The sequence below is a fragment of the Myodes glareolus genome, chromosome 3 (genome assembly GCF_982192425.1).
Source record: "Myodes glareolus chromosome 3, mMyoGla1.1, whole genome shotgun sequence".
In the NCBI taxonomy this organism is placed as follows: Eukaryota; Metazoa; Chordata; class Mammalia; order Rodentia; family Cricetidae; genus Myodes; species Myodes glareolus.
This window is the reverse complement of record NC_142028.1, coordinates 78,323,651-78,337,367: the sequence shown is the minus strand read 5'-3', so window position 1 is coordinate 78,337,367 and position 13,717 is coordinate 78,323,651. Positions and strand designations below refer to the sequence as shown.

Here is a 13,717-nt window from a genome sequence, read left to right as displayed (position 1 = left end):
TCTGAAACCTGTACTCCACAAAATTGGAAAATTTAAAGGAAATGGATAACTTTCTGGATAAATATCACTTACCAAAATTAAATCAAGACCAGATAAGGAAATTAAATAGACATATAACTGCCAAAGTAATAGTAACAGTCATCAGAAGCCTCCAAAAAAAACAAACAAAAAAAAGCCCAGGACCAGATAGTTTCAGCTCATAATTCTATGAGACTTTCAAAGAAGAACTAATATCAATAGTCCCAAAATTATTCCACAAAATAGAAACAGAAGTAACATTGTCATACTCTTTTTATGAGGCTACAATTACCCTGATACCCAAATCACAAAAGGACATTACTAAGAAGAAGAATTACAGACAAATTCCGCTCATTAACATTGATGAAAAATACTAAATAAAATACTGGAAAATAGAATTAAAGAACACATCAGAACCATCATCCACCATGATCAAGTCGACTTCATCCCAGAGATGCAGGAATGGTTCAAGATACAAAACTCTGCCAACACAATCCATCATATATGCAAAGTGAAAAATAAAAACAACATGATCATCTCATTAGATACTGATAAAGCATTTGACAAAATACAACATCCCATCATGGTAAAGGTGTTGGAGAGAGCATGGATACAAGGAACATACCTAAACATAATTAAGGCAATATACAACAAGCCGACAGTCAACATCTAACTAAATGGAGAGAAACTCCCAGCGATTCCAGTGATATCAGGAACAAGACAAGGTTGTCCACTCTCTCCATATCTATTCAATATAGTTCTTGAGGTCCTAGCTAGAGCAATAAGACACCAAACGGAAATCAAGGGGATACAAATCAGAAAAGCAGAAGTCAAACTCTCACTGTTTGCTGATGATATGATAGTTTACATAAGTGATCTCAAAAATTCTACCAAGGAATTTCTACAACTCATAAACACTTTCATCAATGTATCAGGATACAAGATTAACTCAAAAAAAACCAGTATTCCTCCTGTACACAGATGAAAAATAGGCTGGGGAAAAATCAGAGAATCAACACCCATCACAAAAGCCACAAATAGCATAAAATATCTCAGATAAAGTTTAACCAAACAAGTGGAAGACTTGTATGACAAGAACTTTAAATTTTTAAAGAAAGAAATTGAAGAAGACACCAGAAAGTGGAAAGATCTCCCATGCTCTTGGGTAGGCAGAATTAACATAGTAAAAATGACAGTCTTAACAAATGTAATCTACAGATTCAATGCAATGCCCAGCAAATTTCTTCATAGACCTCAAAAGAAAAATACTCAACATCATACGAAAAAGCAAAAACCCCAGGATATCCAAAACAATCCTGTACAATAAAAGAATTTCTGGAGGCATCAAAATCCCTGATTTCAAACTCTACTACAGAGCTAAAGTACTGAAAACAGCCTGGTATTGGCATAAAAACAGACAGGTCGACCAATGAAACTGAATAGAAGACCCAGATAGTAATCCACACACCTTTAAGCACCTGCTTTTTGAGAAAAAAGCAAAAAATATCAAAAGGAAAAAAAGAAAGCTTATTAAACAAACACTGCTGACATAACTGGATATCAACATGTAGAAAAATGAAAATAGACCCTTTTCTATAACCATGCACAAAACTCAAGTCCAAATGGATCAAAGACCTCAACATAAAGCCAGCCTCACTGAACCTCATAAAAGAGAAAGTGGGAAGTACACTTGACCACACTGGCACAGGGGATCACTTCCTAAATATAACCCCAGCATCACAGACCCTGAGAGAAACAATTAATAAATGGGACCTCCTGTAACTGAAAAGCTTCTGTAAAGTAAAGGGCGTGGTCAGCAAGACAAAATGACAGCCTACAGAATGGGAAAAGATCTTCACTAACCGCACATCAGACAGAGGTCTGATCTCTAAAATATACAAAGAACTCAAGAAATTAAACACCAAAAATCACATAATCCAATAAAAATAAAAATGGAGTACAGACCTAAACAGAGAAATCTCAACAGGGGAATCTAAAATGGCTGAAAGATAGTTAAGGAAATGTTCAACATCCTTAGTCATCAGAGAAATGCAAATCAAAACAACTCTGAGATTCCATCTTATACCTGGAAGAATGGCCAAGATCAAAGACTCTGCTGACAACCTATGCTGAAGAGGTTGTGGAGAAAAGGGAATGCTTCTGCATTTCTGGTGGGAATGCAAGCTGGTACAACCCCTTTGGATATCAATGTAGCAATTTCTCAGAAAATTAGGAAACAAGATTCCTCAAGAACCAGTAATCCCACTTTTAGGTATATTTCAAAGGCAGCTCAATCTTACAACAAGGATATGTGCTCAGCTATGTTCATAGCAGCTTTGTTTGTCATAGGCAGTACCTCAAAACAACCTCAATGCCCCTCGATAAAAAAAATGGATAAGAAAAATGTGGTACATTTACACAATGGAGTACTACACAGCAGAAAAAATAATGACATATGGAATTTTGCAGTAAAATAGATGGAGTTAGAAAAAAAAATTTAGTGAGGTAAACCAGACACAGAAAGACAGTTACAACACGTACTCACTCATAGATGGTTTTCGAACATAAAGCAAATAAAACCAGCCTACAAACCACAATCCCTGAGAACTCAGACAACATTGAGGTAACTAAGAGTGACTTATACAAATCTATAGAAAAAGACAAAATCTCCTGAGTAAATTTGGAGTATGGTGAACTTGGGGAAGATTTGAAGGGGGTAAAAGAGAAGCAGGGATGGGAGCAGAGAAAAAAGTAGAGCTCAATAATAATCAATAAAAAAAAGTCCAAGCCAAAAAAAAAGCTTAAAACAAAAGACATAAGCCAAGTCACATACAAGCAAGGCTCTAGTAAACTAGCATTAGAGTCTAGAACAGAAACTTTTCAGAAAAAGATTAAACTTTCCAATTAAAAGAGTTATATTGGCTGAATAGATTTTAAAAGTAAAATTCGACTATATGCTGTCCACAAAACCTCATAAGGTGCTGTGGAAGAATGGAAAAAAAAACCTACTGGTTCCAGAAAAACAAAACAAGACAGGGATGATGAAGGAAGATCTGTAGTTCATTTTGCAGAAAGTACACTCATGACCCTGACTAGCCTGGCTCCCTGGGTCATCAATAACAGAAAGTTTGTCAGAAAGTGTCCACAATCAGAAAAACATAATTTCAAGGAAAAACAGATTTATTTCATGTATTACCCCACAGAAATAGAACCCAGAATGAGCTAAAGCACTGGAAATAATAGATTCATAAACATCAATCATTATCAATAGAAGATACAAAGGTCAACATAGCAAAAAAAACCTGTATGTGTGCATGCATGTGTGAGTGTGTGCCTTTGTATGTTGACATGTTCATGGAAAATCTCCCAAGGTAGTGCTCAGATTTATTCAGTCAAAAAAAAAAAAAACAGAGCTGAAAGATTTCTCAGAATCCATTTAGAATGCTCAACCCCTTTCAGGCAACCCCTGAATGGCACAAGAAGGATGCAAGACATTCACCAGAGCCTTTGGCATCACAAGGCATGGACAGCCCATTAGTCCTAGAGGGATAAGGACAGCAGTGCCTAGATGCTCTGCAGTCTGAATTAGCAATCATTCCCAATTCACCTAACATGGACAATTCAGTAGAAACTATGTAGGTACTGGGTTTGCTGTGGGAAGTTAAGGAACTCGCAAGAACAAAAGTAAAGACACAGAATTGAGACATGAAGCCTGGGGAAAGAGCCAGGGTATGGCACCCCATGTCATATACTATTTCAACAAGGTGGTTATATCTATATGACAAATGTTGGAAGGCTGCTTGTTAGTTTCGGCCACTCAGCACCAAAATAATCACACAGAAACTGTATTAATTAAATCACTACTTGGCCTATTAGCTCTAGCTTCTTATTGGCTTAATCTTATATCTTAATTTATCCCATCTCCATTAATCTGTGCATCACTATGAAGAAGTTGTAGCCTACCAGCAAAGTTTCAGCACATCCGTCTCCAGTGGCAGCTCCATGACTGCTCTCTACTCTGCCTTCTTTCTCCCAGCATTCAGTTCTGTCTTCTCTGCCTACCTCTGTTCTGCCCTGCCATAAACTCAAGCCAGATTTCTTTATTAACAAATCATATTCAAAACATACATAGGGGAACCCACATCACCTCCCCTTTTCTGTTTAAATAAAAAGAAAGGTTTTAACTTTAACAGAGTAAAATTACATGTAACAAAACAGGTATCAAGCATGAATTAAACTTACAATATTTGTATCTTCTTTATCTTTTATCGCAACTAAGGAAAACTGTAACTATAAATTGTTCATCTCCATCAAAGACTCCACAAGGATATAATATTACCTACGTTGACAGGAAGTGCATTGTAAGCAACTTCAAGAATTCTAGAATTGCCAGAGACATCTCACTGCCTGAATAGTCACCCAAAGTTCTTCTGTACCATTGGGGCATCCATCTTCATCCCATAGACCCATAGTTTCCAGCAGATTTTTCCATGACGCAGAAAATTTCAAAAACAGTCCTGCCTATATTGGCAGTTTGTCAGTCACTTTCTTCTGTGTTCTACAGAATGTCTGGAAGACTCTTTCATGTAACAGGAACCCCAAAGGACCATCTCACCTTTAGGCAAGTACAGCAGTCATTTCTCTGTGGGTCTAGTTCACATAGCATACCATCAAGCAGTCCAGGCAAGAGCAGTTTCTGCCCAAATGGCTAACCAACTCCTTAAGAAGTCTCTCCAATGCCTGTTCATCTTCCTCTTGAAGTAGATTGGTGCTGCCAGGATCATATGTGTCTCATTGTCATGAAAAGTCCTAAGGTCTTAAAACATTTAAATGCCATATTCTGTAGGTCTTTGAAAAGTTTGAAAAACATCTATCTAATTGAAAAATATCTCTATATATCTAGGAATTCTGAATAACATGACTACAAGCTTGACTATTAAAGATTATTCTCTATCTATATTTCTTAATTATACGTTACATTTTTAAATGAGCTGCACAATATACAAATATATATACACAGTATAACAAAATTGACTTTATATTTGTATCAATAAACCAAAATCCATAGCCATGCAAATCTCTACAGCATTTCCTCATGTAAATGTAAAGAAATATTTATAAACAAAATTTGGAATTTAGGGCATAGTTCTCTAGACTACTTCCTGTTGAGTGGGGCACTGTTAATCAAGTCTTTCATGGTGCACCCTATGTGCTAGGTTCTCAAAGTCAGCAGTTGGGTGAAGTAATTTTTGGGAGGTGTTCACAGCAACCTTTCAGGAGTTCTTGGTCCATCAAACCACATTAGTCTGTAATACTAATTCCACAGGTTCCCCTCCTCTGTGGAAACAAAAGAAGAGCCTCTTTTCAAAAGCAACATATCGTAAGACTCAAAGTGTGAAGAAGTCAAGATACCTTTAAAGTTTATATGTTGGTTACTTAGCTCCTTCACAGTCAAAATATTCAAAGAAAACACAATAATATTCATAATCCAGACTTTCTGTATTTTTCCATCTTTATGTAGCTTTTCTTATTCTATGACTTATTCATATTTATTTTGTTATCTTTACTCCTTTAATCTATGACTGCCTGCACTCGTTTCTATTACATTTTCTCTCTTTACTCTTTTTCTTCTCTCTCCCAAGCCCATGTACATTCTTTAAACACTGTGATTTGTTCAGAGCTCAGCTATGTCCTATTGTTTATCTGTAATTCTTTACTGTACAGAAGTGCTTCTTAAAATGCTAGGTGTTATTCTTTTGCTCTGGTCCCTTTAAGTGCAAGTCATGCCCACTCCCCGCCACTTCTGACTTCCTGGTCGCCATCTTAACTCTTTCTCTTCTGTTCCCATCTCTCGGCGTGTGCACACATGTCTCTCTCTGTCTCTATGTTTTTATGTCTCTATGTCTCTCTATCTCTGTCTTTCTGTCTCTCTGCCTCTTCTTTAAGTAATAAATGTTTAGTTTTATGTATAGTCTTATGTTTATTTACTCCGCCATCTGCCGCACCCGCCTGCCTGACTCACCCGGCCTCATGGCAGGACCAGCATGCCACCCTGGAGATCTTGCAGGGACCCACAGCTGTCCTTGTCGGACTAGCGACTGCTCTGCGAGCCTGCCGGGGAACATGTCAGCATTAAACAACAATACTAGGTGCTTCTTCTTAAAAACCTAGGCTGTGGAATTACTAGGTCAAATACGGCACTGCCTGCTTGCTCAGCCAAGTTCAACACGGTGGAGGAGGTCTGTTCATTACCCCACAGTCATGTACATCACCCCAGTTCCAAGTATCAGCAGCTGTATGTGGAACCATTAAGCAGTTTGTAAGACACTGCTTACAAACCCTATTTAAATACTCCATAGCTCGACCTCTCGAGAAAGAGTTAGGCCCAGAAAACTGGCATTTCAGAACTGCAATGTTTTTCCTGCTATCACTGAATCAGGAAAACCTCTCTTAAAGGAGTTGTGGCATGCCACCAGCAAACAGCAAGAAGCTGTGTTAAACTGACATGGGACAGAAGGAAAAAAATAATTTATAAAACTTCTTTGCCTTTCTTCATATCTATTTTTGTCTTTATCATACCTTTCATTATCTATATGGATAATGCTTAAGTTTTCCATAATGAACAATAAATTTTCCCACAGTAATCTCTGAAGTTTCCAAAAAGAAGACAGGGCCCCACAACAACTCCACCTGGTTGATATGGCATCATGATACTGATAGCACCACTACAAGATTTGTTCTGGGTATCAGCTGCACAAGACGGTCCCAACTTGGTTAGCAGAAATAGTGCACCTCTTTTACAACATTCTGGCCAGACCCCCACAAAATACTCAGAGACTATTTACAATATTACCAGCATTGATCTTGGAATTTAACCATCATTTTACTTTCACAGGATCCCCTAGAAAGAACATCACCCCCATGACAGCTGGAAGCAATTTTAGAGGACAACAACCAAACTTTGTCCTCAGGCTTAGGGACATCATTTAGGGGTTGATTATAAATGGTATATAGTTGAGGGTTGGGGGAGGAATTTTATAAGCTCAGGGTCTTTTTGGAAAAAAAAAAGGAAAATTGGATGATGGGATATTAAATTGGTATTGGTGAGTTATTGTTGATGCACAATTACATTGGCATAGATTCTTGTATGTTGATACAAAGTTAAATTATATTGAATATTGTATGCATGTATGCTTCTACCTCTGTTTAAAATATTGCATATATATATATATATATATATATATATATATATATTACATTGCTATATACATTTCTACCTCTGATCAAGATACTTATACATTGCTTTCATTTGGAGGTCATTGTCCTCATTTATTGTACAATTGTTTATTGTCTTACTCTTTAAATTAGATAGGTATTATGAATTGTAGATCAATAGTCATCTATGTTTGTCATATTTATAATTAGACTAATCAGATTCTATAGATACATAGAGATAATATTCTGTATAGATAGATAATCTTCAACCTCTTCAAAGAGCTGTAAAAAATGGCATTTAATCTAACTTAGAGCTCTGTGGTGGTGAGACACAATCACTCCTGGCAACACCAATCTATTCCCGAGAGAATGTTGAACACCAAAGACACTCCACTGGGAGTTTGCTGTCTTCTTAGTAGAACTGACCTTTGGGCAAAGAAATGCCCATATCTCAACCACAAAGCTGACAAAGATACATAGTATCTGTAAATGGATAAAAGAGGACTGTCAAATCCTGCTGAGACAGGGTAAGATAGTTTTGCAAAGTTTCTTGCCTTTGAAAATTGTATGTCAGTTACTGATGGGGAACTTCAGCCAATCACATTCTGCTTAGGGTGTGTCCCCCTGGGGCCATACAAAACAAATAAAAGATCCAGGTGCTCTTGCCCCTTCCTCTTTGCCCCTTGCATTCCTGGATCGCTGGAACCCTGGTTTTATAAGTTTTCCTTTCTTCTGTTTATTAAAGCTAAATCTTTTATATTAAGCTAGTCTGGTTAATTTTTAACTACCGATCGACCACGCCCTTCAAGTTACGTTAGGCCTTAGCCAAAGTTGCTTGCTTCAGCATTGTAAATGAGACTTTTGGTGATTGCCCAGGGAGTTAAGTTGTCTCTGTCATTTGTTGCACATTTTGGAAGTTTCTCGATTGCACTTTATGTTTACTCAAGTAAAATTATTTCCCTTCTCAGATCTTCTATAGGGTTGAATATTAGATAATTGTAGTTACCTTCCTCATGATTTAGCCAAGCTTAATTTTAATTTAAGATTTAGACTCCTTGAGATAGAATGCTTTAGTAAAACTTTTGCTATGCATTCTTTGATTAATATTGTTTACATTATTTGTAATTTTATATTTGGTATCTGTTCCTACTATATATAGTTGTATTCGGTTTGGATCGATCTTGCTTGGACAAAACGGGGAGATGAGGGGGAAATTCTGTCAACCAGTCACATCTAGTTAAGGTGTGGCTACCTGGAGCCCAGGAAGAAAAACTGGGAGGACCCAGGTGCACGCTCTCTCTGATCAACGCCCACTGAACATATAGGAAGTCGGACCTCCCATTCTTGTAGCGTGAGTTTCCCCTTATAACCATTAAAATATAATTGTTATTCTTGAGCTAGACTAGCTATTTATACCAACCAAATTCGCACCATTAAATTCGGTATTTTTGTGTCTAGAATACCTTTACAAGCTTTCTCAGGTTTTATATGGATTTTAGTTGGCCTTGCGGGTGCCAATTTGTTGACAGTAGGCCATTTGTTAGTTCCAGTTGCTCAGCCCCAAAATAATCACACAGAAACTATATAAATTAAATCACTCCTTGGTCCATTACCTTAGCTTATTATTTGATAACTCTTGCATCTTAATTAAACTCATCTCCATTAATCTACATCACCATGAGGTTGTGGCCTAAAGGCAAAGTTTAAGAACGTCTATCTCTGGCTGTGGCTCCATGGCTTCTCGATACTCCTCCCTTCTCTCTCCCAGCAATTAGTTCCATCTTGCCTGCCTACCTCTGCAATGTCCTGCCATAGGCTCAAGCCAGCTTTCTTTATTAAACAATCATATTCAGAGCATAGGGAGATAAATCCCACATCAGACAACACAGTTTGATTTTTAAAAACAATAAATAAAACTTTGGATAAAAAAATGAGTGGGTAAATAATGAAGGAAATGATAATTACTGTGCTTACCTAATATGTGCAGCATCCACATGTTGAAATATCACAGTGGACACTATAAATGTATATGGAAAAATATGGTGAAGAGAAAAATAAATAGCAAATAAATAAAAATTTTGACTAACACAAAGAGAGAAAAGTGGGTGCAGGTCTGGCCCTTGGCCACTGGAGATGACAAATCATTTCTCTGCCTCTCAAGGGAAATCATTCACCTTAACTGACCAACTGCGCTGTGAGAGCAAGCTCAGTCTACCTTAACCTTTCTCCCTCCCACTGAGAGGCAGGCAGCCCTAAAGGATTTATACAGGAGGTAGAAAGGATTCCTGAAAGTGAAGGCAGTCTGTGACCCAGGAGTGGCTGCACCATGACTGTCTCTGCGCCGAACCCCACCAGACTCACAGGCAGCATCTCTGGCTTCCTGCAAGTGGCCTCCGTGCTCGGCTTGCTTCTGCTGCTCCTCAAAGCGGTCCAGTTCTACCTGCAGAGGCAATGGCTACTCAAGGCTTTCCAGCAGTTCCCATCCCCACCCTTTCACTGGTTCTTTGGACACAAGGTATGGAAAGGGAAGGGTGGGAGAGAGATCAGAGAGGATGGAGATGAAGGGAGGATGGAGGAGCAGGGAGGATGGAGGTCTCAGAAACTGGCCATCAAGTTCACAGGACAAAGCCCACTGTATAAGAAGTCCAAGTACTTCATGAAACTCAGAGCTCAGGTTGAGACACATTCCAGCATTAGGTTGGCTCAACCTGTCTGGCTGTAGCCAACTCTGTACTAAGATCCCAGCACATGAAGACTGTGGTTGAGCCTACCTAGTCTCCTCTTCTTCAGGCTGAGCTCCTTCAACACCCTCTGCTGTTCTCAAACAGCTTCTATGTGGTTCCTTGCATAGTCACTCATGGTTATTATCTCCCAAGCTCAGAGGTTGCCTGGGAATACAGACATCAGTGAGACAGAAGCCTGGCTCCGTGGGGTTCTCGGTGTGGCAATGGCACACATCTCATGAGCTGTCAGGCACAGGAAGAGCTCTCCTGCAAGGATGAGCAGGTAGCTGGCCCAGATGATTCCCCACCCCTGCAAAGGAAAATTCAGGATGGGTAGATTACGACTAAAATCCTGAATCCATGGCACAGAAAGAAATAAGGCTGAGCAGCATCCTCACATGAGGGCACCTATGTCAGAATTTCATCAGGGTCTGTTTAGTTCTCTATGTTCCTTCACAATCCATACTGTAAGCAATTTTCATGAACATGCCATCACTTCCCTACACCACAGTGATCAGTTCAAGAACCAGGCACACATGTCTGAGATCTCCCAGGAAGGAGATGGTGCAGCATCCTGAGTATTATGAATGGAAGGTCCTGACCCCACGCACTATCACCCAGGAAATAAGAACCAGAGCCAAGAAGGAGAATACAAGAGGAAGAATTCAACAAAGGATTGTGCAATGAAAACTCTTAGAGGGACGTAGGGATGTGGTACTCGTGCGCAGAGCAGAGGATCCACCCAACAGCACTGTCAATTCCAGCTCAGGAACAGGCCCCAGTGTACCAAACTCTGAGTAATAGCACAGATGGTCCATCAAATGTTCCAAAACCTGGCAGCATCTGCAGAACTATGTTCCTGTGCTTGTTGTGCTCTTGCCTCCAGCCCAAAAAACTAAACTAGAGCCCCACCTCTTTATCTTCCCCTCAACAGCAGTTCGAGGGTGATCAGGAGATACCGCTGTTTATGAAGGCTGTGGAGAGCTTCCCAAGTGCCTTTCCACGCTGGGTATGGGGGAACCAAGCTTACTTTATTGTCTATGACCCAGACTACATAAAATTGATTCTAGGGCGATCAGGTAAGTGTGTATCATTCAGAAATATTCGTGCTGTTGTCTTTCTAACTAGCTCAAGCCTGTCAAATTGAAGAACACAGCAGTACTAGACCATTGCCGTAAATACCCTACCAACCAATCTCCCAGGACAAAGCCCAGAATATGGTCAACACCACTCAGTACAGAAATTTCAAATTTTTAGCCAAAAGTCTTTATCTTTCTTTGTTATTTAATCAAATTAAGATGATAAGTCATGTAAATTGTTCCAGGACTGAAAAAAACACCTCAAATGCATTTTTGTTTGACTTTGAAATTCCAATTGTTATTTGCCTAGAATCACTGGATAACTAATTCATGACTACAGTAATACACACACACACACACACACACACACAGAGTCACACCTGTTCTTTTCTTTGAGTATGGGCACATGGCCTGCTCCTCATCAATTCACCATCCATGCTCTGGAGTAGTTCAGCTACTGGAACATGAATCCTGTCCTCCTAAGCATGACTGTTAGGACAGAACTTGAAGGAGATTGAGGAAATGGACAGTGACACAGGACAGCCTGCCAACAGACGGCTCTTAAAACATCCAGAAGCCCGTAGCTTCAACCACAGCTGCCTCTGAGCTGTCTGACTTATCCCATTTCTTGTTTCTGTTTCAGATCCAAAGGCACATGGAGCCTACAAATTGCTGGCTCCTTGGATTGGTATGTGTGTCTGAATGGAGAATGTGGTCTGGCCCAAGTTAGAGCGTCCAAGACTGTGACTCTGTTTCTCAGAGAACAAAATGTGACAGGTTACCACTGCCTTGATCTAGCCCTCCTCTCCCTAGCACCAAAGAAGTAGAAGCTAGGCTTCTGACCCTTCACTGCTCCAAACAGTCCTAACTAATCATTCTGTATGTCCCTCAATGATCTACACATCCTCCCCAATTCCTTTGCAATTTTTATCTCACAGATGTAATCATCACAGACTCTATGCCAGTCCTACAAGCAAGGGAATTCAGGTTCTGAGCTCTACCATTCTTAGTGTTCATCCTCAGTTCCACTCCAAAGAGCCCCCTCCCCTAACAAACATGTGCACGAACACACACACACACACACACACGCACGCACGCACACACACATACACATACACACTCACTCACATACACATATTTTAACCAATGACTCTCTGATTCCATCTCACACATACATACACCCATCTCTGGCCCAGGCTATGGTTTGCTCTTGCTGAATGGACAGTCGTGGTTCCAGCACCGGCGCATGCTGACCCCAGCCTTCCACTATGACATTCTGAAGCCCTATGTGAAAACCATGGCTGACTCTGTCCGGTTGATGCTCGTGAGTTCATTTGATTTTTTTCCTCTACTCCCCTCAGCTCTGCTGTCCTTTCTACATCACTGGCTGCTTCTAATCCTGCTGGAACTACCACAGCTTCACCATCATCATCATCTTCTTCTTCCTTCTCTTCTTACTCTTCACACTCCCCTCAATCTTCTTTTGCTCTCTCAATCTCTTCACCTACTCAGAGTGAACACCAACAAGCTCCACATGTGTATTCTAGTATGAATACAGGTTCTTTCAACATAGGCAGAAAAGAAATATTCCAGGTACAAAATATGACCATACTTGCTCATTGCCCAAGGCAAAAACATCATGGTAGATAGAGACTCCAATTACCTCTTCACGTCCTCAACTTCAGAGGAACTTCCTAGGATGATACCAAGTCAGTGTTTCTCTGAGTCTCAGTGATTCTGCATGGACTTGACTGATTTCAAAGGCAAACAGATACAAGATCCACAATGTCATAGCCAAACTTGCCATACCACAAACAATCAACAGAACTCTGGATTCTGTCAACATTGTTCTCCACAGCTTTTGATGAAAACAATATTAACTGAAGTCACTGGTAGTCCCATTAGACATGCCCATAGTGGCTTCCTGAGCTTTTCTATGCTCTATACATGGAAGTCCTACCATTGTCTCAGGTCGGGCTCAGCTCTCCATATAATGACACATCGTCTTCTTTACCCTGAAAACAGCATGTTTGTCAGATAAAATACCTTAACTAGTTGCATACTTTTGAATCTTGTTTCTTATCTTATTGGTTCCTAGATTTTATTTTGAAGTAATTTACAAGAATAAATGTGTCCTTTTATTAAGATTTGTTTTACAACCTATAGAATATATTATCTAAATTGAAGGACATAGAAAACACATATCTGAAATACATACAAATAACACAGTATAAGAGCTTAAGTGTTCTGTGGAAATAAGGTCTATGTCCCCCTCCCACTGCAGGACAAATGGGAACAGCTGGCTGCACAGGACACCTCTATAGAGGTTTTTCAACACATCTCCTTGATGACTCTTGACACCATCATGAAGTGTGCCTTCAGCCACAAGGGTAGTGTCCAGGTAGACAGGTAAGTGGCAACCTTTGAACGTCAGGGCCTTTGGTCTCACCTACTGGGATGGCCTCATCTGATATGCAGGAGGTGAAACAGCATTAATACTTTGCACCACAAAAAATAAAGAGTCTGAGCCCATTCCAGATCAATTCCTGACATAATCCAAACCCGCCCCAACCACAGACCACTGATTCCTACCTAAGGTGGATGCTTACATATTCATGCCACCTTCAGAAGTCTTGAAAATTACATGGTTATAAAACAGAATTAATGTGTACCTCAATGTTC

The 13,717-nt window shown here is 39.7% G+C and overlaps 1 long non-coding RNA gene across 1 annotated transcript; it reads left to right on the top strand.

The window, feature by feature from the left end:
* The first annotated feature begins 11,674 nt into the window (after window positions 1-11,674).
* Window positions 11,675-13,444, top strand: LOC148122718 (uncharacterized). The gene is made up of 3 exons (XR_015737367.1): window positions 11,675-11,723; window positions 12,232-12,359; window positions 13,320-13,444. It is a non-coding gene; the product is annotated as an uncharacterized LOC148122718 (long non-coding RNA).
* Window positions 13,445-13,717: the final 273 nt, after the last annotated feature.